This window comes from Pangasianodon hypophthalmus, chromosome 3, assembly GCF_027358585.1.
Source record: "Pangasianodon hypophthalmus isolate fPanHyp1 chromosome 3, fPanHyp1.pri, whole genome shotgun sequence".
NCBI lineage: Eukaryota > Metazoa > Chordata > Actinopteri > Siluriformes > Pangasiidae > Pangasianodon > Pangasianodon hypophthalmus.
In genome coordinates, this window is record NC_069712.1 from 4,561,875 (window position 1) to 4,588,360 (window position 26,486).

General features: G+C 37.6%; 1 pseudogene; it reads right to left on the reverse strand.

Annotated features, from left to right (window-relative positions):
* Window positions 1–9,639: 9,639 nt before the first annotated feature.
* Window positions 9,640–23,782, reverse strand: LOC113542293 (zinc finger protein 850-like; annotated as a pseudogene).
* Window positions 23,783–26,486: the final 2,704 nt, after the last annotated feature.

Consider the following 26,486-nt stretch of genomic DNA (forward strand, 5'->3'; position numbering starts at 1 on the left):
CTGCCCTAGCCACTTACGATTTCAGTATACCATACTACTCTGGCAAGTACAACATTGATGGTCTGCTGTTAGTGGCAGTTCTGGCTTACTTGGCTCCCTGGCCAAAATTAGACAGAAGCACTGTACACATTTAGAGATGCACTATTGATAGTTCAACCTACCCCCATTCCCCCTACTTCGGATGTCTACACAGTACAAATAGCAAGGATAACATTTTTGTGTGGGCACCCTGTGAAAATCCTCAGCGGGAAATTTGGAAGAACGAAAGATAATAGCATTCCTGTCAATGAAAGATGGACACTAGCTAGATATAAAAGGGGGAAAAGAAGTGCAAAAAGGTGAGGCTGATGCTTAAAGAAGGGCTTCTCCACTGCGTCAGTAAGAGTCAGGGAGTATCAGGGAGTTTTTCCTTGCTAAAATCATCACTGGCTCGCTCATTAAGATGAATGTTTGCTACACTTCTGGAATTCATAATTTGCACATATACACTTCTTTTTGTTTGTGTCTTAAAAGAAGGGTCGTTATTTTAAGATGGCTTGTGCCCCTGCCAGATCCTCTTAAGGCATCAGAAAGCCTTTGGCACAATGTGTTTTATAGTTGAAAATCATTGTCATCATCCAAGACATAAATAATGGAAACATTTCACGGTGACTGTGAGTGTACCTAACCACTTTCCTTCTCCTTCTGCCGAGCTACACTCCTGAGCTGCCGGTGATCCAGACCTCCCCCCCTTCACTCTGGACCTGTCCACCGGCAATGCTTCATACTGCCACGAAAACGCTTCAGCTGTTTTCCATGGACTACACCAACACACATTGTGCTCACACACACGCACACTACAGTGTAAACCCATATGAGGATGGGTTCTCTGTTGAGCCTGGTTCCTCTCAAGGTTTCTTCCTATCACCATCTCAGGGAGTTTTTCCTTGCCACCGTCGCCCTGCTTGCTCATCAGAGACGGCACACACACACACTTCACTTTACTTTTGTTTGTGTAAAGCTGCTTTGAGACAATGACCTTTGTAAAAAGCGCTATACAAATAAAAATGAATTGAATTGAATTGAATTTACCACACTGTGATTGAACAGCTTTTATGCTCACAGTCCCCACACTATGAGCAGTAATAAGTGTGAATGTGCTGATGACTCTTTAATGCACTCAATCATTTAAAACTCTTCCCACACTGTGACAGTGACATGGCTTCGCCTTTGTGTGAATACTCAAGTATTTTGAGATTACTACTCTTAGTAGTTTTTTCACACTCTGAGCACTGATACGGTTTCTCTCCTGGATGAATGTGCTGACTGAGCAGTAGTGAATTCTCTGCTTTCCCATTACTGTATGAATCCGTCTTTGATGGTCTTTAGTATCAAGACAACTATACAATGAAATTTCACTCTGTAGTAGAAGAAGAGGCAGAAACAATGTTAGAAAGGTTAGGCCTCAATTACACCTGGTAACAATGCATCTTGAGTGATCCACCAAGACAGATAGTGATTCCAGCCTGCCCTTTTCACGTGTCTTGAATAAATCCTCACTGACCTTTTACAATTACAACACTCTGGGTTCTGGCATTTAGTATGACTAGCTACCAGTATTTCAAAAAGATGTATTGTTAAGTGGCCAGTTGTATAAATACCTGGGTATTATGTAACATTTATCAAGTCAGTGCAGCGCATTGTCACTGCCACCTATCTTTCACCAGAGCAATATCAAATTTAATTTTTTCTACTTTATTCTTGGGTTCCAGATTTTCTTTTCAGTCTTGTAGTTAGGCTTGGAGCTATGTGTGAGCTATTTGGATCAGACACTTAGCTAAAAGGGTGGATTTCAGGTTTCGACCCCTCTGAAATATTTTCCAGTTCCAAATGGTTATTTGTAGATGGTTAACATACCACACCCCATGGTTAACATTTAACATGTGAATGCTCCCTTGGTTTGTGTAGTAATTTTATTAGCTACCTGAGGATTAACAAATTGGAATCATGCATTTTTTTGTGTAAATTAGGGAAAGCCATGTCTGATGCCACATGTTCTGGCCCTTTCCGGAATGCAGCATGTATGTAATCCATCTAGATGTAGCTTACAGCAGGTTATTGTCACTGAACTGCTGGACGTCCAGGTGGTGCTCTCAAAACAATGTGGGCTTTATTGATAATCAGATTAGCTTTAAGGACAAGGCCTTTTAATGAGGTGCTGAGGTCTTATAACAGTCGTAGTAAAGCTGTTGATACAGAGACAGCAGACAAACAGGCTAAACTGACCATCTGCAGCCTGCCTCACATTCCATCATATTAAGCCTATGTCTGTTTCCTGAGCTAAACAAAAATGTAGAAAAGCTCAAAGTTTGTTTCATTAATCGAACCAACATAAGGTTGTCTAACAACAGATAGTTGTGTAATAATAGATTATTCTACTCTATAATACTCTAGGCATTATACCGAAATCTGGATATGTATGTAATGCTATATTAAAGCTCCATCCAAAACTTTATTGCTGGATTGCTAATTGTGATTGAATGTATTGCCTGAATATTGAATGAATGAATGAATGAATGAATTGTTGACAAAAAAACACATGCATCACATGTAAAAGACTGATGCAGGGATGAAGAGTACAAATATTCTCTTTCTACTTTTTTTTTTTTTTAAATATCCAAATATCACTGAGATGATAAATCAAACATATGTTGTTTCACTGTGTCTGTGGATGCCAGGAAAGCTTGACTTATCTCATGCAGGATCTACTATTTCAGAAATAATGGCACCATGCTGTACTGTTTCTTGTCACTGGGGTGGTACCATCAAATGTACATCTTTTGTACCTTTAGTATGCATCTTTCACTTGGAAACTTTAATTAACTCTTAGAGTGAGCTTTAAAGGTACATCAGTGCAATTATTTTTAAAGGATATACTATATTCATATTTCCAGGAGAAAAATATAACTACTAAGTTTTTTTTTTTTTTTTTTTAAGTATTTAGGATATTTGAGTATCCTAAATACTTAGGTCTACTTATTTATTGTCCACAATACAGTATTCATGTTTTTATGAGTGGAAGTTTTGATCCTGAAATGTTACACTAATGTGTTTTTTTTTAATCAAACATTTAAAACAAATTCAGAGAAGAGCTTTCAATTCCATTTTCAGTTTAAAGCTGATCGCATCAAATATCACTTTTCCCCTCCTGGTCATCGATAGTTTTTTCTTCAATTCCAGCAAAGATAATACAGTCTCGCATGATTTGGTACTGCGAACAGTGTGATTTTCTTTTGTCTTTTTTTCCCTTTGGTGTTATTCCTCTGATTAGAGTTCATATACTGGAGTGCAGAGTGTAGTTTCATATTCATGCCTTGTTTTGACCGTTTCTGCTTTGCTGTGTTCGAGGCTTTTTTTTCCCCAAAAATTCTTGCATCACTATGCCTCAATTCAAGTAAGTTTAGTTTGCCGTTAATGGATTGTAGTAAACTCACGAGGACTTGGGTTGTATTCAGATCGTTCATTTCCCCATCTCACTGGGTTAGATGAATATTCGAATTTACAATGTCTGCCGTTATATATTTCACAAAGCAACTGTAAACAAATTGTTCAAGTTCCTCTACTCTTAAGAGATTCATGAAAATTTTAACTGGTACAGGAACAGGGTGTATATGCATATTCCTTCCACTTTAAAAGATCCTAGACTTACAATCTTGCGCCTGTAGAGGGCGCCACAGAGCGCAATAGAATTACAACACAATTCAGTGAACGCTGTGCATAAAAGAGGAAAAAAACCCTGCTTATTTCGTATTTCAAAAACATGACAACTGCATATAAAAATATATTTAATGTATAGTGTGCTCACTATTAAAAAAATTGCTGTAAGAATTTGTGTGGCCAATTGTTGTTACTGTGATGGTATCTGGGAATATAAGCTATCTCCCTAGGTTGACCTTCAGTCGCCAAACCCTTGCTATTCACCTGTCACATCCCTACAGTTCTGCTGGCACAAAGTTCCTCCACTCCTGCTCGCACCTCGTCCTGGATCAGCCGATATCTCGCCTTCTCTTGGGATTTATTGTAGCGTAGTCTTGGAGTGCTACCCAGCCCTGACTGTCCAGACACCACAGATCCCACTAGCACTCTGTGCTACAGCCATGATTCAGCCTGGTCGATGGCCTCCACTTCCTCCCACTTCTCACCCCAATGCCTGCCCCAAAGATTCTGGTGTCAGTGGATTATCTTTACAGAAACATCTCTGTTGCCCAGGTAACTAAGATCTTCCTTCATTCCACCTTGATAATTCTCAAACAATGCAAGAGCCTGGGACACCTCTTATTGATCACGTATAGCACTCCGGTGGAGCCTGGTGCTATGCTTGTTCTGGCAGCTCTAACAACATCTCCTCCTTCAGGGTGGGCTCCTTGATATTTACCTAAAAGACGGGGTCTGGTGGAAATATCAATGCCCTGCAATGTCCCAGCTCTTGCTCCCTTGCTCTGTCACTATACGTGTTAGCACAATTTCTCGCATACCAAGGTGAGAGGGCCATCAAATTTTTTAGATGCTTTGAGAATGGGAAGTTGATGGTTGATAGGAAGTTGATAGGAATTAGACAGCATCCAATTTGCCTGTATCCGATAGTCTCAAATGTCAAGTTCACAGGTCTCTAATTAAGATTTCCTACAGTAAAGTTTCTTCATATTGAATATTTTGACAGTACATTACACCTATTTTCATATGCAATTGTTACATTGTTTAAATGTTATTATAAGAAGTTGATAATGGCATAGGAACTAAGCAGAAAGTGCAATTTAACAAGAATTTAATAAGAAGCCAACTTCATCCTTGTCCCTCCACACACTGCAGTGTAATTAATAGTACACTATGAAATTATTTTACTTAGATATTTATCATGATTTAATTAGCATGTACCAGTAATTTTTTTTTACATGATAACAACTGTATTGAAACAATGGGTAATTTGTATTTACTGTCTTTTGTGTCTATTGCAACCTAATTGTATTACTACAGTGATTTATAGGTAAAACACAGGAAATTGCTTTTGCAAAGAATGTAAACATACAAAATGGGTTATCATACACAGATTTTTTTTTATTATTATTATTTTAGTGAAATCTTATTTTGAAACAAATTCCATATGCTCTAGGGGGTACATACATAATGTTTAGTGTTGACAGCTTAATTGTTCCGAAATTTTAAAGAATTACAATTCAGTAGCTTCTGAACAGTCAGAATTTGTGCTCCAAAACAATGCATAACAGATAAATTCCTCAAAGTGAGGGGTTAGTATATTCTAGAGAGAGTTCATACTATTATTTTTGAGCAATATGTTTAACATATTTAGAGGCTAAATATGTTTAACATGTTTAGAGGCTACTGATATTTCTCCAAATAAAAATTCATTAAAATTCAATAACAATTACGTTCACCAAATTAAGAGGTATTGTATGTTCTAGAGAAGGTGCATAATGTTATATAATTGGTTTTGTAACAATAATGTTGACTGTTTAGAAGCTACTGGATTTGAGTTTGGCTTTTTTCAGGTAAAGTTGAACTCATCAAAGTAAGTGTTCTCTATTCTCTATTCCAGAGAAGGGGTATAATATTAAAATTATTTTGAAGAAATATATTTAGCTGTTTAGAAGCTATTGATTCTCAGAATGCACAACACATTGAACCTTGAGACGGCTGGGCTACAATGGCAGAAGACCACGTCCGGTTCCACTTTCAAGTCAAGAACAGAAATCTGAGGCTGCACTGGGCACAGACTCACCAAAACTGGACAGTTGAAGACTGGAAAAGAGTAGCCTGGTCTGATGAATCTCAATTTCTGCTGAGGCACACAGATGGTAGGCACAGAATTTGGTGCCAACAGCATAAATCCATGGACCAACCTGCCTTCTGTCAATAGTCCACGCTGGTGGAGGTGTAATGGTGTGGAGAATGTTTTCTTGGCACACTTTGGGCCTGTTAAAACCAATCATTGTTTGAATGCCACAGCTTATTAAGTATTGCTGCTGACTCTGTGCATCCCTTCATGGCCACAATTTACCCATTTTCTAATGTTCTAATTCCAGCATGATAATGCACCATGTCACAAAGCAAAAGTCATCTCAAACTGGTTGAGTTCAATGTTCTTCAGTAGCCTTCCCGGTCACCGGATATGAATCCAGTAGGACGCCTTTAGAATGTGGTAGAATGGGAGATTCGCAGCATAAAAATGCACCTGAAAAATCTGCAGGAATTGCGTGATGCAATCATATCAACATGAACCCAAATCTCAAAGGAATGTTTCCAACATCTTATGGAAATCATGCCATGAAAAATTGAGGCTGTTTTGAGAGCAAAGGGAGGCCCTACCCAATATTAGTAGTGTTTGGTGAGTGTACTCATCAATGAAGTGATTCTGATTAACCCCAAATAAAATCAGCTGTTTCTGTAGGATTTTCTTGACATCTTGTTTTCAACCGACTGCTGAAGCCATCGTCCGCAAAGAGCTTACAAAGCATGTACAGGATTTCACCGTCCAAAGGTATAAATCAGGAGAGGGTTACAAAAGAATTTCCAAAACATTAGATGCAGCATGGAACACTGTGAAGGACATCAACAATGGGAGAAAATGGGCCAACACAGTGACATCACCAAGAACAGTACATCCCTCCAGGAGGACAAGAAGAATACATATCAGGGAGTATGAGGCTGCTTCTCTTCAGCTGGGACTAGGGGCTCTAGGCAAGATAGAGTCATGGACAGCTCCCAATACCAATGTATTCTGGCACAAATCCTGCAGGCCTTTGTTAGACAGCTGAAGATGAATAAAAAATTTATGACCCAAAACATAAATCCAATTCAACAAAGGAATGGGTTCAGAAGAACAAGTCCAAATTGTCTGTATGGTCCAGTCAGAGCCCAGATCTAAATCCTATTGAAAATCTGTGGAATGACTTGAAGAAGACTGTGCACAGGAGATCACCTCACTATTTAATAGAGCTGGTGCAATTTTACAATGAAGAGTAAAAATTAAAATTGCCAAACCAACATGTGCTAACTTGGAAGACTCTTACCCAAAAAGACTGAGTGCTGTATTCCAAGCAAAAGATGTTTTAACAAAGTATTAGTTAAGGAGTCTGCGTACTTGTGCAACCAGGTTTTATAAGTTTTTTTCTTTCTTTTTTTTTTTGCTAAAACATTTCTATTTTATTTTTACTCAAATTTTGTTGGTTTCTATATCGCATTAAAGGTGGAAAAAGATCTGAAATGATTTAGCTCGGTTTCATTTTTTACATCACAAAAGCCTACAATTTTAACAGGATTGTAAAGACTTTTTATATCCACTGAAGGTCTATCAACATGAGGTACAATCTAGTTAAGCAATTTGGAGTCAGATCATTTAATTAAGTATATACATCCATAGTATATGCAGCTATTAAAAGAAAACATATTAGCTATTATAAGTAATGCAAAGCTTGTATTATTATTATTATTATTATTATTATTATTATTATTGAGGCCTATAGATGCTATCTGATGATGATTAGACAAAATTTGTAGGAGGAGTAGCGAAAAAAAAACAGTTTTTGACAAAATCCAAGATGAAGGAAAATGTTTGGGTTTTTTTTTTCCACAATATCATAGGGTGTGTTGAACTTGTCTTGCTCCAGAGAATCCAGTGATACCTGGCTTTTACATTTTGGACACACTGTTCAAAAGTTATGACCATAAACGTACTTCCAAATTAGGCCCAAATTTGACCCGATGGTGGCGCTACAGCACTGGCAGCACTTGGCCCAAATTTGGTCAGAATGTTCCTTAGACCCTCCCCAATCAGTGTGCCAAATTTCACAACTTTTTACCAGACGATTCTATGGGCTGCTATAGACAACCTAGCCAGAAGATACAGAAGATGCAGAATAATAATAATAATACTAAGAAGAAAAGGTGCTCGACCCCCTAATAATCGTAACTATAGTTACCACAAACTGTATTATAAGATACAGTCAGGTCCAATTTATTTTGAGCCTGTGAAAATGGAGGGACTTTGTAAAAATGGCTGTAATTCCTAACTAGTTAATGCAATATTTTTGTTAAACCCCCTGAATTAAAGCTGAAAGTTTACACTTCAATCACATCTTGATTGCTTCATTTCAAATCCATTGTTGTTGTGTACAGACGCAAAAATCCGAAAATTGTGTCACTGTCCAAATACTTATGGACCTACCTTTATAATATAATTGAAAAGAAAAGAAAAGAACAACAGCTTGCCATGTTTCACATGGTAAATTTTTGCTAACTGGTGTCATTATTTGAAGTTTTTCCTTCACATTTTTAAAACGATCTATACTGATGTGGCTATAATAGTGGCTCCATCAGATGTTCTTCTGGAGGTTTTCTCCAATCGCTTCTGATCATCCCCATTAGAATGTATTAAAGCCCAACTCAGGGGGAAGTATCAGCCTTTGACCATGCATTTTAACTGATCTGGACTTCCACAAGCCCAGCATCTATTACATAGGACAGGGACCATTGCAGTGATGCCTCCATGCTACAAGCCAACTGGCATCAGGCTACATTAGTGATGTTACATTACACCATGTACACCCTCTCCGTGCAGCTCTTGCCATTCGCTGATATTACTGATAACTGATATTATCTCAAAGCGTGTTTATGCTGAAACATCCATGTGGATGAAATGTACTGCAAAAGTCAAAGGCCTTCCATGAAAGAAACTGTTTAATTGTTGCCACTGCATTCAGGAGAGAAATATTCAACAATCAGGAAATTCACTTCTTCTCATCATTTTTAAATGACATTAGACTTAGACTAACATATTAATGGCATTAATTAAATATTAATTATAAAAAAAAATAAAGGAAAATAAAGCAAGCCAAATCAAATACATATTAAGACATAAGATTACTCATTCAATTAAGAATACATGCCATCATATAAAAGCAGAGCAGTCTGGTCTGTGCAAATGGTAGCTGTAAGCCCAGGTGATGCAAATGGCAGAAATAATTTATTGGAGGAGTTGGCATAAGAGGGAAAGGATATTTCGAGTCCAGTTTGTTTTTTAGGAGGATGAAAGCTGGGTTATAAATCAGTTCCTTTTGCCACAGCTTCCACTTTTAATGCTGTGCAACACTTTAGATCCAGTACTAATTCGACGGACAAAAGGATTCTGTGCCATTCCTGTGTATGGCCAAATTTTGTCCGTGAATTCTTGCTTGGTTTCTCTCCAATTTTTTTTGGCCATTTCAGATACTGTGACTGGTTACGCTGCTAAATATATATATATTTTTAATTTTTTTTTATTCTTGTAGACTTGAGTATTTCCACTTCTGCCTCTGGGAACAACTTTTTTGGCCATTTGGTAGTCGTTTTGTGTTTTCCGCTCAGCGAGCGTTGCTTTTTATGGAGTTTTGTTGCTTTTTATAGAGTCTGTTGCCTTCCTCGTGCCCAGCATTTTATGGGTGATTGCAATTTATCAACAAATGCACTCAATTATGAATATCCTAGGGAAATTTTACGTTCATTTTGGCCTACGCAAATATTTTAAAGGGCATTTGGACCAGTTTCTGCTGCAAGCTAGCATAAGGAAAAAAAAACATAATACTATATTAATGTATAGTCCAAACATCCAAACATTTTTTTTTATTACAGAAACATTTTCTGTAACTAGACATAATTGCGTATATTATTCTAAACAGTCAGCATGAGCAGAATAACTACTGTAGCTAATCAAATTAGAATCATGAATTAGATTTGTTCTAATGATAATCAATTGCTCTAAAACTGGCTATTTATAATAAGCTGCAAATAAACAGTTACGTTGTGATGCACTATATACCCCATACAACATTTAAGATCCAGCCACTGAAAAGAGTGACACCAACGTATGCCTCTTCGAAAATAGTAACTATTTAGATGTCTCATAATTTGTTTACATATAAGTGATCATTAAACCATAAACCTCTTTTTGTTTGCACTGTTCTGTTAACATGTTAGCTTTCTGCCTGTGTCAGGTCGTAGTGCTCTTCAGAAGGCAGAAAGCCTGTGGTTTACATTTAACGTAAGATAGTCATTTCCAATTCAACGCATGAATAATGTAAACCACACCCACACTGTGAGTGTACGGCTTGTGTTCTGTGTAAATGAGCTGATTATTTTCTTATTACACCAACACAAAAACATTTCACACACTGTGAGCAGTAATGAGGTTTCACTCCTGCATGTTATGTAAAGCTCATCCCACACTGTGAGCAGTGTTACTTCTTCTCTCCTGTGTGAATGCGCTGGTGTGCCTTGAAAGATCCATGTTGTTTAAAACTCTTCCCACACTGTGAGCAGCGATATGGCCTGTCTCCTGTGTGAATGCGCTGGTGTGTTTTTAAATGACTTAATTCTCTAAAACACATCCCACACTGTGAGCAGTAATGTGGCTTCTCTTTTGTGTGAATGCGCTGATGTGTTTTTAAATGACTTAATTCTCTAAAACACATCCCACACTGTGAGCAGTAATATGACTTCCCTCCCATGTGAATGCGCTGGTGTGTTTTTAAATGACTTAACTCTCTGAAACTCATCCCACACTGTGAGCAGTAATGTGGCTTCTCTCCTGTGTGAATGCGCTGGTGTGTTTTTAAATGACTTAATTCTCTAAAACTCATCCCACACTGTGAGCAGTAATGTGGCTTCTCTCGTGTGTGTATGCGCTGGTGTGTTTTTAAATGACTTAACTCCCTAAAACTCATCCCACACTCTGAGCAGTAATGTGGCTTCTCTCCTGTGTGAATGAGCTGGTGGTTTTTTAAAGTAGTCAACTCTTTAAAACTCTTTCCACACTGTATGCAGCAGAACAGCTGCTCTCCTGTGTGAACGCGGTGGTGGCTTTTTAAATTACTGTATCGTGTAAAGCTCTTCCCACACTGTGAGCAGTAATACGGCTTCTCTCCATTGTGAATGAGCTGATGTCTTTTAAAAGAACTCTGTAGTGAAAAACTCTTCCCACACGGTGTGCAGTGATACGGCTTCTCTCCTGTGTGAACGCGCTGGTGGTTTTTAAAAGGACTGTGTCGGGTAAAACTCTTCCCGCACTGAGAGCATTCGTACGGCTTCTCTCCGGTGTGAACGCGCTGGTGCTTTTTGAGATTGCTTTTTTGAATAAATGTCTTCCCACACTGTGAGCACTGATGTGGCTTCTCTCCAGTGTGGATTAGATGGTGTTGTTTAAGATGACCTTTTCTAGTAAAGCCCTTTCCACACAGCGAGCAGTAGTAAATTATCTCCTTGCCCATTTCTGCATCAATCCCCTTGTCATGGTTTTTAGCATGATGGAAACCAGACGATGACATTTCACTCTGCAGCAAAACAAAAACCAGAAATAACAATAATGTTAGACAGTATTAGGCCCTGATTACACTTGGCACTAACATGTAGTAAGCCGAGCTGGACAGCCGTTCACATCTGGCCTTTTCACGTATCTCGAATGCATCCTCACTGACCTCTTGTGAGCCCAATTTGTGACCAACACTACTACACTGTATATAAAGTGTATATATTGATCCATTGGACAATATTTCCTGATTAAAACCATTAGGTGCCTAGATTGGTTGGAGAAAGCTTTACATGCACTCTTAATAGGATCTGGGGAGTTTTTGCACATCCAAAAAATTCCTCTGCTTTACTCATGAACAACAGAAACAAAAACAAGCGAAAGGGAAAAAAAAAAAAAACAATAACGAAATCCTAAGTTATATAGCACAGACTACATAACAGCAGTGTGTTTGCACTGTTTGGACATATCCCTCACATGTATGTGACCACAACTCGACCACAAGGCTATAGCGATTCCATTACTGGGAACATTTTAACGTTTGTAATGTTAAAAAAAATGCTTATTTGCCTTGTATGGATCTCACACTATGATAGATAAGCAGGGTGAACAGTAGTTTGGTAGTTTGTCTCTTGTGGACGTGTAGTGACCGCTCCTAGCTTGCGGGAAGGGGTGAGAGATATGACGTTTTATATAGTGAACAATAAAATGTCTTCATGATCTGTTTTCACAGAGAAATCGTGTGTATCGTGATACTAAACACAGTTTGTCAGATTCGCTGAAACGGCTCAGACATGACAACTCGGGGTGATTTACGCACTGTTCGCTTTCCTCCTGAAAAACACAAAAAAACAAACCAATAACAGCGTAAGCAGCTCTTTAGCGTGTATCGTTCCCACTAGTTTAGTTTGGCAGTATAGGAGCTGATGCCTAAACACCTCAGCATTAGTTATATGGAGGTGTAAATACACATAACAGTCCGGACACATTCACAGCCACAGACAGTATGAAATATTATCGCCACCTAATTAGCTGACGTTTCAATCGTTTTAGTGTTTTCTTGTGGAGGGAGATATTTCCTAAAACGTCGTTTGTGTGAACAGGAACTTCATTTTCAAAAAAATATCCGTTTGTACTGTCTTATTTTCTTTAATGAAAAAGTGTGTACTTTCTCCAGGAAAGACTTTAAACGAGTTTACACATAAGGACTATATGATTGAGTATATGAAACTAGTTTCTGTTTGGCTGTGAGGATTTTTTGCGGTTCTTGTCTCTACGTGTGCATCCATTTAAGTAAGTTTAGTTTGGATTTTATTCGGATTGTAATAAACTCGCCTGGCCCGAGCTTGTGTTTACATCGTCCGTGTCCGTAGAGTCGTCTTTCTCTTGTTTCCTGGATTTAGCTGAATCTTCGGCTTTGCAGCTGTCCGCCATTCTATATCCTGCAAAGGAACTGCCCACAAACTCCCACTTATAAGAAATTCACCGATATTTAGTTTGTTTGTTTTAAATAAGTACAGGTTTCAGGAACAGGAAAGAGTTTCAGCAGCAGGGCGCCGCCATGTTGAATCTCACCTCATCTCGCGAGAATTCAGGATTCAGAGCTCAGCACAATCACCCATGACTATGATGTGGAGGAAAATGAATCCTCTAATATTCTATATATTTGAAATATTTTAACTATACTGAATATATATAGTGTGTGTGTGTGTGTATAAACCATACTGAATATAATAGTAATAATAATAATAATAATAATAATTATAATAATAATAATAATAATTTCATTTGTATAGTGTTTTAACAATGGACATTGTCACAAAGCAGCAGCCTTACAGAAAAATATAAATTCAGGATAAACATTTTTAGTTTATAAATTTATCCCTAATGAGCAAGCCAGAGGTGACGGTGGTGAAGAAAAATTCCCTGAGACGATATGAGGAAGAAACGTTGAGAAGAACCAGACTCAGAAGGGAACACATCCTCATCTGGGTGACACCAGAGCGTGCAATTATAAATAAATCTCTTCTATAACTGTGTACTACATGGTCAAAAGTGCAATTGTGTAACAAGGAAATTCATTATAGCTTTCACGAGGTCTATTTTGGTGAAGTTATCAACTGTTCCCTGATGGAGTGCAAAACAGTTTTTGGTAATTGCAGTGTTAAAGCAGTCATAGCAATCACAGTCCAAAAGCCATCTTCATGGGTTCTAAGTGGTACCATCCACAGTAATCTCATGTATATTTAGGCTGTCCATATGGGGCTATCCTCAGCAGCAATGAGTGATTAAATGCATAAAATACATTCTTCTATTTAGCAAAAGTTCCAAGCTAAACCAAAATTTAGGGGAACTATACCTAATGTAATTGAATGAAAGATAGCAATCTTACTTTCTGTTTTAATGTTGGTTGGTGAGTTTGTCTCTCTGTTGGTCAGTCAACAGCTCCTGGGATTTAACACTGATCTCAAGTGTTTTTTTTTTTTTTTTAAAGGAAAAATCCTAGTATACTCACAGCAGTCTTCTGTTCATTAGACTCAACTAAGACTACAGAGTGTCTTCGTTAAATACGACCGAGGACAAAGGATAGTCCAACAACAAGACATATGACAGTCATTAACTATATATTCACACCCCATCATCTGAGACTGGAGTGTGAGAGATGGCCACCCTCGCTTTGCACTCATCAGTGAGAAACCTTTTTTGAAGCATGTTGAAAAGTTTCACTACTTTTAATACCTCAAGTTGTTAAAACTGAAGATGTGAGAATGCATGTTTTTTTTAAGGGTTATATTTCATTTTTGTCTTTGTGTAACTTGAGGATTATAGGCATAGCATAATGGAAGAAGCCCTGAATTGCTCAACAATATAATTTGCAGTGGGAGCTGCATAAGCAGCAATGCTAATAGCTGAAGTATTATATTGTTTTAACGTAGCAGTAGCTGAGCCATTTACAAAATACGGTAGCTTTTTCCAGTAACAAGCTACTTGTTTCACCAAGTAGCTGTATAGAGAGACAAAATGCTACACTGCCTTTTATGTTTTCACCAGTTCAACATTTTTTTTAATCAAACAAACTGCAATCTGCACACTATTCAGATATTTCTATCTAATATATTTTCTATTTAATATATATTTCTATTTAATTCTAATTAAATATTTCTAATTTCTAATAATTTCTAATTAATTTTATAGTGCAATATGTGCATTTCCTACTTGTTTAGAAAAGTGAACCCTTCGAAACTGATATATTTGAAATAATTTATCCATAATTGAATACATTTATAACTTGGAATAAGGTAAAGTGTATTTAAGTAATTTGGAGTCAGATAATTTTATTAAGATAGCATGCATAGTATATGTATACAGCTTAGCTATTTTAAATTATGTGGAGCTTGTATCAATACTTCTATTGCTACTAATAGTAATAATAATTCCAATGGTTGTAGTGACCACAAACTATATTAGGAGATATATTTGTCATTGTGACAAAAAAAAAAAAAAAAAAAAAATGTCAGTGATAAAATGCAGATGGAATCCTAATTAATAGTGCTGCTAGTTTAGCAAGACTGCTGCATGATTGCGAGTGTGATATTGCTTTTATAAAACAGTTCTATAAACAAGAAATTAATATTGCATAACTGACAATTCAGACACAATCTAGCCAAATATTGTTTATTTTGCTCCACCAATGAAAACAGTTCCCAAAGAAGCCACAGCTGGATAAAGTGTTTCATGTTGCCATGCAACGCACAGAATGACAGCCTGCAGTACATGTAGTGATGTACATGTAGTTTCAATTAACTATTAACTATTGCTAGAATAGGAATTTATGTTGCAAACACACTCATTTCTAACAGTGTTAGAACCTAGTAACTATTTATATGTTTGAAACATTTTAAGACTCATAACTTGTTCATATATAAATGAGCATTAAATCATGAACTTCTTTTAGTTTTTGTTTCAGGTTTCCAAGCTTGGTCCTGGAATACCCCGTTCTGCAAAATTTGCTTTCCTACTTCTAACAAACGCGCTGTAACTCGGGACGGACTGTTAGAGAGTGTTGAAACACTAAAATATGCAGGACATAGGGTAGCCCAGGACCGTTTGTTGGGAATCTGCGTTTTAAGATGACGTCTTCTGTCCACGTCAGGTCCTCCTACTGCTCTACAGCAGAAAGCCTTTACAATCATGTGGTTTACACTTAGTTTAAATTGCGTATTCAACACATAAATAATGGAAATAAAAAAACGCACTGTAGCGTACGTCTTCTAGGTGAAAAGCCGGTTATTTTTTTATTACACCAACACAAAACCGTTTCACACATTCCGAGCAGTAGTGAGGTTTCGCTCCGGCATGTTGTGTAAAGCTCGTCCCACACAGTGAGCAGTGATAACGCTTCTGTTCTGTGTGAATGCGCTGGTGGCTTTTAAAAGATCTGTACTCTATAAAACTCTTTCCACACTGTGAACAGTTATGTGGCTTCTCTCCTGTGTGAATGCGCTGGTGTGTTTTTAAATTACTTAATTTTCTAAAACTCTTTCCACACTGTGAGCAGTAATGTGGCTTCTCTCCTGTGTGAATGCGCTGGTGTTTTCTTAAATGACTCAATTCTCTAAAACTCATCCCACATTGTGAGCAATAATGTGGCTTCTTTCCTGTGTGGATAAGCTGGTGGTTTTTTAAAGTACTATACTGTGAAAAACTCTTTCCACACTGTGAACACTGATGCAGCTTCCCGCTATGAATGTGCTGATGGTTTTTTAAGCTACTTTGTAGTGTAAAACTCTTCCCACACTCCGAGCAGTGATACGGCTTCTCTCCTGTGTGAACGCGCTGGTGGTTTTTAAAAGTACTGTGCCGTGTAAAACTCTTCCCGCACTGTGAGCAGTAATACGGCTTCTCTCCGGAGTGAATGCGCTGATGGTTGTTAAAAGTACTCTGTAGTGTAAAACTCTTCCCGCACTCTGAGCAGTGATACGGCTTCTCTCCTGTGTGGATGCGCTGGTGGTTTTTAAAAGTACTCTGCAGGGTAAAACTCTTCCCACACTGAGAGCATTCGTACGGCTTCTCTCTGGTGTGAACACGTTGGTGGTTTTTAAGATTACTTTGCTGTGAAAATGTCTTCCCACACTGAGAGCACTGATGTGGCTTCTCTCCAGTGTGGATTAGATGGTGTTGTTTAAGATGACCCTTTCTAGTAAAGCTCTTCCCACACAGCGAGCAGTTGTGAATTCTCTCCTTGCGCATTTCTGCATCAATCCCACCATGATGGTTTTTAGCTTGATGGAAACCAGATGACGACATTTCACTCTGAAGCACAACAAGAGACAGAAATAACACGTTAGACAACATTAGGCCCTGATTACACTTGGTATTGACATGTCGTACGCCGAGATGGACAGCTGTTCACACCTGGTCTTTTCATGCGTCTCAAATGCATCATCACAAGAGGTCAGTGAAGATGCATTCGAGAATCACAGAAATAAAAACAAGCTCTTAAGAGAGGAGAGTAAAAAATAAAATAAATCCTAAGTTGCACAGTCTACATAGCAGCAGCATGCTAGCAGTGTTTGGAGGATTTATTGATAGAGACTTCAAAGCACTTCTGTAGGTCGCTCTAGATAAGGGTGTCTGCCAAATGCCATAAATATAAATTTACATTGTTTGTGGGTAGGGGTGGGTGATATGACAATTTTAGATCATGGATGATTAAAATGTCTCCACGATCTGTTTTTTCAAGAAGACTGACCGTAAAGTGATATAAATTTGTCAGATCTTACTATATGTGCTATTTGCTAGTCCAGTTCTCATTCTTCCTGACAAGCACATGAAAAGAAAAAAAAAACAATTACAGAGTAGGTCTACTAAAAAGAGAAGGCAGCTCCTTAGCTTGCATGGTTCTTAGTTTAGTTTGGAAACATAGTGGCTGGAAACATGGCTGACAACACAGAGGAACTGATGCCTAAATAATTCAACACCAGTTAGTCTATATGGAAGTGCTGGCTATTGCACAGTAAACTCGGCAAGGTTTAACTGCCAAGAAAGCACCCCAAAGAGTATACTGAAAGCCAGATAGCACAGGGAGCACAAGAGGTCTGCTTCCTCTCAAGGTTTCCTCCTCATGTCTGAGGGAGTTTTTCCTTGCCACCGTCGCCTCTGGCTTCCTCATTAGGGAGAAATCTAAATCCATATCTATATTCAGATTTCTTTAAAACTGCTTGTCCATTGTTAAAAGTGCTACATAAATAAAATTGAACTGAATTGAATTGTGTGAACAAGTCCTTGTCTTGTTGAAGTCCATGTCTTGTTGAAGTCCCTGCAGGACTAGTGGTTAGGCCTCAGCGCTCTCACCACCGGGGCTCGTGTTCGATTCCCGGCCAGGGAACCAACTCCAGCCACTGGGGATGCAGACGAAGGTGCGCTCCCAAGCCCGGATAAAACTGGGGAGGGCTGCATCAGGAAGGACATCCGGTGTAAAAACTGTGCCAAATCAAACATGTGGACCAATGATCCACTCTGGCGACCCCTAACAGGAGCATCCAATAGGAGAACCTTGTCTCTCTTGTTGAAGGAGAAATCACAGGCAGTGGCTGCTTTCACACCTGTGTGCTATTCAGTGGGAGTGTGTAGTTTCACATGAGACAATATGAATGATAATAAAAATGATCGATACTGAAGGGGTGGAACTCTAGCATGCTCAGCATCAAACCCCCAATGCGTTATGGCACATGGTCTCGTATGATAAAACTAAGCCTTACGGCGAGCCCATGTGCTATAATGCAGTGGGGCCTCGATTGCTGCACTGAATGCAGCACCTCAGATGAGTTACACCTCAGATGAGACCATCGATAATCTTGAAAGCAACTTGCGATGCCTGCGATTTCTCCAAATAAAACGGCTCTGACACAGTATGTATTCAATTCAATTTTACTTATATTGCACATTTAACAGTGGTAGCAATTTCTCCCAAGTTTGTGTGGTTATTTCTTCTAAATAACTGCAGTTTATTGCACAGCTGGTTTAATTTTAAGACTAATAATAATCTAGTGCTGATGCAGAAGTATTAAGTATTTTTAATATTAAGTATCAGGTATTTCTTAATTCTTCTTGCTCTAATGTGTGCCATTTTGTCTTAGTATAATGACTTTTCTTCATAATATTAGATACGCCAATTTATTCTCCATATATATTATGACTTTTTTTTTTTTTTTTTAAATGAATTTGTCAATAATACAGTTCCCCCATTTTAAAAGCCACCAGCCTCCACTGGGCCACTCACATGAATCCTCTTGTTTATCATTTTTCTCATAAAATGTTTTAGACCTTTTAAAGTGACAATATAAAGCAGGTACTGAAGATGAATCAGTGAATGAAATTTTGACCATATTTTTCTCCTTTTCTACAGTTCAGTACACAAGCTCTATGTTATTCTTGAGTTGTTTAACATAACAGTTGGTAGTTGTTTTATTGTCATGTGCACAGAAGTACAATGAAAGCCTTATTTGCATGTCGTTCCTCACGACTACACAAAACAATGCAGACATATCCACAGCTACAGACATACACACAGTATGAAATATGATCATCCACCTTTATCTGAATTAGCTAGCCCCTCTCAGTGTGTATGCATTTAATCTGGATTGTAATCAGCTCACCTGGACCGAGCTTGTGTTTACATCCTCCGTCTCTGTAGAAGAGTCTTCATCTCGTTTCTCGGGTTTAGCTGAATCTTCCGACTTGTAAGTGTCCGCCATTACATATTCTGCAAAGCAGTTATATACAAATTTCTCAGGTTCCTTCGTCTGTAAGAGATTCTCAGAGTTTTTGTTTGTTTTTAATCAACAAAGTTTTCAGGAGCAGGCAAAAGAGTTTTAGCAGCAGGGCGCCGCCATGTTAAATCTCACCTTCTCTCGCGAGATTCAGCGTTCAGAGATCTCGCACACTGCATGTTGGGTTAAAAACAACTCAACTAGCAACCTAACTAAAGGCTGATATAACACGACGTTGGGTTATTTTTATCTCAATATTTTAATCATAATAAATATGTTTAAGACTTGGAATTGGTTTAATAATAATAATAATAATAATAATAATAATAATAATAATAATAATAATAATAATATGTCTGAGTTTAGAATTGTTAGAATCATGATTTTGTATGAATTTTAGAATTATTGATAGAAATTATAGACTTTTGACTTTCCAATTTACCCATTTACAAATAAAAGTATATTTGCAAAAGAAAAGAAAAGAAGATTGCCATGTTTCCCAAACTCATTCAAGTATGCCATGGTTCCCAAACCCATTCACACACACACATACCAATATACACACACAACTGAGCATCCTCTCTGCAATAGTTTTGCAAGTTTTTGCACATGTTTATGCTGCTACATTACTCATTATATTATACTGTTCATAGGCTACTCTTATGTTTACACTATTTCAGCTACTTGTTTTGTACTCTTGTACTATTTGCACTATTGTCACTAGGTTCACTTTTGAACAGAACTGTGTACTGGTCGGCGCTGCACTGGGGCTTACTATGCTCATTGTCTTTGTGCTGTCTGCACATGTTTGCACTTGTGCACTTTATTGTATAATTTATGTAGCCCTTGTAGTTCTGTGTTGTTCTATGTTTCTTATGTAGCACCTTGGTCCTGGAGAAACATTGTTTCGTTTCACTATGTACTTGTATATGGCTGAAATGACAATAAACTCCACTTGACTTCACTTGACTATAAGGTGCAAATCACATGGTAAAGATGAGTTAATTGCTGTCATTATTTGTTGTTTTTCCTCCTCATGTAAAATGAGGGACGTACATTGATGTAGCCATAATTGTGACACCATCTGATGCTTTTCTGGAGGTTTTCTCCATCGTCCTCCCATTAAAACGTGTTAAAGCCTGACTTGAGGGAAATTTTGACCATGACCTATGACTGATGTGAACTTCCACAAGGCCCAGCATCTGTTAAATAAGGAGCAACTGCAGTGATGACATGACACACAGACCATAAATATACACATAACATAAAAACTTTCCCCTCTCCCTGCAGCTCTTGCCATTCACTGAGTTTTGTAGATATTCAAATCCTAATTTTATAGTTCACTTTGGGAATTTTTTTATTTTTTGATGATTCATGATATATTGTGGATATAAAAAGTCTACACATCTCTGGTAAATTGCAGGTTTTTATGAAGAAAAAACAAACAAACTAAGATAATTCATGTCAGATTTTTTTCAGCTGTAAGTAAGGAATTACACACAACAGACTTTGGGGGACTAGTGGCACTCCGCTTGTGTGTCATGTTGCATCACAACCCCCTGGTGTGTATTATTTTCATATAACAGCACAGTCTGTAGCGTGTTATTCCACTTATACAACAGCAATGTGCCAACGATTACAATGTTTAATTCATTAATGAACGGCATGGCACGCTTTTTAAGGGTATATTGTTAGATTTAACGTTGTGGAACATCTGAACCTTTGTTATATCTGTGATAAACAGTCATTCCCTCAACAGTTTCTCTCTCTGTCTCTCTCTTTCTCTCAAAATGCAGCCTGTCATTTTACTGAGAAAGCACAAACTCCTCTGTGCTGAAGACGTTCTCCTCTGTCTTGACCTGGGAAACTTTAACTGTTATGCTTACAATCAAGATTTCCATAAACATTAAATACATTTCTCATAAAAAACATCATTATATCAGTGATTACATGGTGTAATTTATTAAACAACACACTTTTTAAAAATCTGTTTATTATTAGTCTTAGATTATGTGGCGCGTCTGCCGTACATGTCCCTGTGTATCAGCTGTTACTTTTGAAACAATAATGGATTAGAACAATTAATACATTAATATTAACCTATCGTTCATGTTACAGCCAGAACTACTGTCTGAGCCATGCTGTTATACAACAATAATTTACACAGCCATTTTAATGGGGCATTTCAGCTCAGAATTAACCACATTCAAACTCATGATCAGACGTAATTATCCAGACCACTGGAGTTCCTCCACGCTGAGCAGTAATGTGGTTTCTCTCCTGTGTGAATGCGTTGGTGTGTTTTTAAATGACTTAACTCTCTAAAAGTCTTTTCACACTGTGAGCAGTGATACGGTTTCTCTCCTGTGTGAATGCGCTGGTGTCTTTTTAAAGTGCCTAATTCTAAAAAACTCATCCCACACTCCGAGCAGTGATACGGCTTCTCTCCGGTGTGAACGCGCTGGTGGTTTTTAAAATTAGTATGGTGTGTAAAACTCTTCCCACACAGCGAGCAGTAATACGGTTTCTCTCCAGTGTGAATGCGCTGATGGTTTTTAAGATTAGTCTGTTCTGTAAAACTCTTCCCGCACTCTGAGCACTGGTACGGCTTCTCTCCGGTGTGAATCCTCTGGTGTTTTTTAAAATTACTCTGTTGTGTAAAACTCTTCCCACACTTCGAACATTCGTACGGCTTCTCTCCGGTGTGAATGCGCTGGTGGTTTTTGAGATTGCTCTGCTCTCTGAAAGTCTTTCCGCACTGTGAGCAGTGATGTGGCTTCTCTCCTGTGTGGATTAGATGGTGTCGTTGAAGATGACCTTTTCTAGTAAAACTCCTTCCACACAGCGAGCAGTAGTGAATTCTCTCCTTGCCTAATTCTGCATCAATCCCTCTGTCATGGTTTTTAGCATGAAGAGGACCAGATGGGGACATTTTACTCTGCAGCAGAACAAGAAATAACACTGTTAGAAAGTTTTAGGTGCTTATTACCACCAGTGTTAATATGATCGGATCACAAGCATTTCAAATGAATCTTCACAGACCCCTTGCAATCCTATTTTGTGACTACTAGCACCAACACTATTTGCTAAATATCATAACAACGAATCATAACAATGAATAAGTGTATAAAGCGAGCTGATAGACAGTGTTTCCTGATGAAACCATCAGGTGCCCAGATTGGTCAATGAACGCTTTATATGTACTATTAATAGCACTTGGGCAGCAAATATATTTCCTCTATTTTATTCGTCAATCATAAAAACAGAATCAGACTGTTAACTAGAGTAAGGCAAGTTAAAAGCAATCAATCAATCAATCCTACTTTGCAGAGACTACATAGCAGCAGTGTGCCTGCAATGTTTGGACATTTCTCTCACATTATGACATGTGACACTAGCACTAGCAAGCAAAAAGTCAGGTGTGATACTTGTAGTGTGTCTCTTGTAGGTGTGTACTGACTGCTACTGTTGTATATATGTATATAGTTGTATATATCTTCTAAGCTAATTAATTAAACACACAATAAATAATGCACTAATCGTGATTTTTTATTTTTTTTGGATATACATGTTACATGCTAGAGTTTGTACTAGCTTCTTTGGCAAATTAAAAAGGAAACTAACTGTACTAGTTAAACCTGGTTTATACTTCTGTGTTAATGCACATTTGTATGTCTGTGTCACGATGCTTTCTCTTGTGTAGTCCTCCATGTGCTAACTGGCGTAGTGCGGATCTACAGTGCAGGGTAGTGTGTAAGGTAGCCTAAAGCGTTGCGATGAGACGTGGTGACATTTCTTCTGCAGGTTTTATCAAGGGTTTCAAAGTAATTGCTCCAAATTTGTCTTACAGTAAAATGTTAAACAGTGCGGATGAAATAATAAAATTTCCTAATAACATCCAGTAATTTCTGTCTTCTGTTGGCTCCTGCATCCTAACTGCTTTTTCAAAGCATAGTCTGTTAAAAATTTTATAGACAAACAGCTTGCAATATAAACTTTTATCAAGATTTTCTAAAAAAAAAAATAATAATAATAATAAAAATAAAATATCAGCTAATATCAAGCTGGTGTGTTTAATACAATGTCTCCTCTATGATAAAACTCTCACACTGACAGCTATAAATAAACATGTATATATATTTTCCCCCTGTGTTTGTCACTCATATTCACACACACACACACACACACACACACACACACACATCAAAATGATCACACTATTGTATAATGGATTTATTTACAAAAGAAAACTTCCGGATATACAGTTTATACAGTGGAGTGTATGATTATATGATTTCGGTTTCTGCTTGGTTGTAAGGCTTTGTTTGTTGTGTTTTGTCTTGTTTTCCCCGCAATTCCTGCCTTTCTGTGTGCATCCATTTAAGTAATTTTAGTTTGGATTTTAATTCGGATTGTAATAAACTCACCTGGACCGAGCTTGTGTTTACATCCTCCGTATCAGTAGAGTCGTCTTTCTCTTGTTTCTCGGGTTTAGCTGATCTCTCTTCGGATTTGTAAGTGTCTGCCATTATATATTTTCACAAATTTCTCAAGTTCCCCCACTTTTAAGAGATTCGGAGATTTTCTGTTTGGTTTTAAATGAGTTACGTTTTAAGGAACAGACAAGAGTTTCAGCAGCAGGGCGCCGCCATGTTGAATCTCACCTTCTCTCGCGAGATTCAGGATTCAGAGCAGGAAAAGGAATCCTTTGAAATATTTGATACAATTCAATTCAATTCAAATTCAATTATATTTGTATAGAGTTTTTAACAATGGACATTGTCACAAAGCAGCTTTACAGAAAGATTTACAGAAATTATATATTTGAAATAGTTTGTGACTTGGAATGGGTATAATAATAATAATAATAATAATAATAATATCACATAACGTATAAAGCTTTAGTGCCATTAGAATAAAACAAATAACTTATTTTATTACATGGAGCAAGATTATAGAAGGGATCATAGGACACATCACATTTGTTTCAATGGCAGTATGCAGCCGAACACAGGAACGATAATACCATAGTACTATCATACTGTAATGTTTAGTGAAAATAAATTGCTGGACATTTCAATTTTCCACAGTGAGAAACCTTTTGATGAAAGTTTCACTACTTTTCATTACTAAAGATTTAATACGGATGTCCCTTAATGTTATGCACACTGACAGTATATCTGACCAAAAGTGACCAACAAAGAACAACAATAAAAAAAAAACAACAAAACAAAAAATAAGTTTGTAGACATTTTAATTTTGTAGCACATCACTTTCTTTTATAATTAATAACGTATATTCACATGTCACCATAAAATGATTGATATAGATTTAGATCCCTACTGACCTTGGGAATTGAAAGGGAAACCTCCCTTAACACAACATGAGAAAGAAACCTTGAGAAGAACCAGACTGAAAAGGAAATCCATCCCCTTTTGGGTAACACCAGATATAGGGATTATAAATCATTACGGTATGCTTTAAGGAATAGAGTAACAGCAAAAAAAGTTTATTTTGAAAGGAGGTTCAGTATAAGCAGATTGTGGATAAGAGTTCTGGGATAAGCACAGGACTTGTGATGATTGTGAATGATTATAGCAGCAGTTCTTAGAAGCGACAAATCTACAGTATCTAGGTGAGATTATACACTGAAACAAGGATGAAACAATAATGTGGTCATATCACCATGTATGATGCAAGATGGCCAGTTAGTAGGAAAGAAAACCTGCTACAAACTTGTTCAGGGCTAGAACATGAGAGTTTCATCACAGAAGTTCTGATTTTAATTTAAAAAAAAAAAAAAGTACTGTTTAACATACATTTTTGAAAGCCTTTTCCAGCTTAAGCTACACCTACACTGGATAGGAATTAACATGAGAACAGTTGGTTGTTTTATCAGCAGAGATGAATGACTTAAAACACAAAATGACACTTCATATTATTATTACTTTATTACCAAAGTAATTTTTCCAGGAGTGGTTGTCCCAGCAAATTCAGTCCAAGGACAGACCAACTAAAGCTCAGGAGATATAATGAAACAAACCAATGAAAAAAACCCAAGAGCAACATCATTTGATCTACAGACTTCTGTAAGCACAAGCAAATATTTATGTTAATGACAGCACAATCAGAAAACTACACAACACATATAGCTTTCATGGAAGTGTGGCTAGGGATATGCCCCTTCTCTCCAAAAAAGAAAGAATGTGAGAGATTGATAAACTCATAAATACACACACATACATATATATAACATCAAATCTTATCTGTCAATACAGGTAATTACATGTATTATTCAAAACTATCTGCACAAACAGTGTAACTACAATAGCTAATCAAATCAGAGTCACTAATTCAGTTTTCTTGTGCCTCTGCCATGTGTTACTATTACTCATCAGGCAGAGGAAAATCTTTTCCATCATATGTAAAAATCATCAGTGCAGATTTAACACATGAATAATGGATATGCTGGTGTCTTTCATAACTACTTTGTTGGGTCAAACTTCCAGCACTGTGTGCAGCAATATAACTTCTCTCATTTGTGAACATGCTGATGATTTTTGGGATCGCATCCAACATTAAAGCTTGACCGACACTATGAGCGGTGATATGGCCTTTTTACTGGGTGAATGTGCTGATGTTTATGATGATTACTTTGAGTGAAACTCTTCCCATACTGTAAGCAGGTATTCAGCTTCTCTCCTGTGTGACTGTGTTCATGTAGTGTAAGGTTACTACTCTGAATAAAACTCTTCTCACAGTGTAAGCAGTGATATGGCTTTTCTCCTGTGTGTATGAGCTGGTGTGTTTTAAGAGCACCCGGTTGTGTAAAACTCTTCCCACACTGTGAACACTGATACGGCTTCTCTCCTGTGTGAATGCGTTGGTGTCTTTTTAAAGTACTTAATTCTGAAAAACTTATCCCACACTGTGAACAGTAATGTGGCTTCTCACCTATATGAATGAGCTGGTGTTTCTTTTTAAACTACTTTGTTGTATAAAACTTCCCACACTATGAGCAGGAATGGTTCTGTCCCATGTGAATGCACTCATGTTTCTTGAGATCAGAACTATTATTAAAAGCTTTCTCCCACTGTGAGCAGTGATATGGCTTCTTTCTTGTGTGAATGAGCTGGTGAGTTCTGAGATTAGCCTGGCATGGAAAACTCTTCCCACACTGTGAGCAGTAATATGATTTTCACTGGATGAATGCACTGGTGGTCTGTGAGAGTATTCTGGAGGGCAAAACTCTTCCCACTCAGTAAGCAGTGAAATTTCTTCTTGTCCATTTCTGTATTACTCCCTCTGCACTCTCTCTACTCCCTCTACTATGTTTTGTAGTGTGAAGAGAACCAGACGATGACATTTTAATCTGTAGC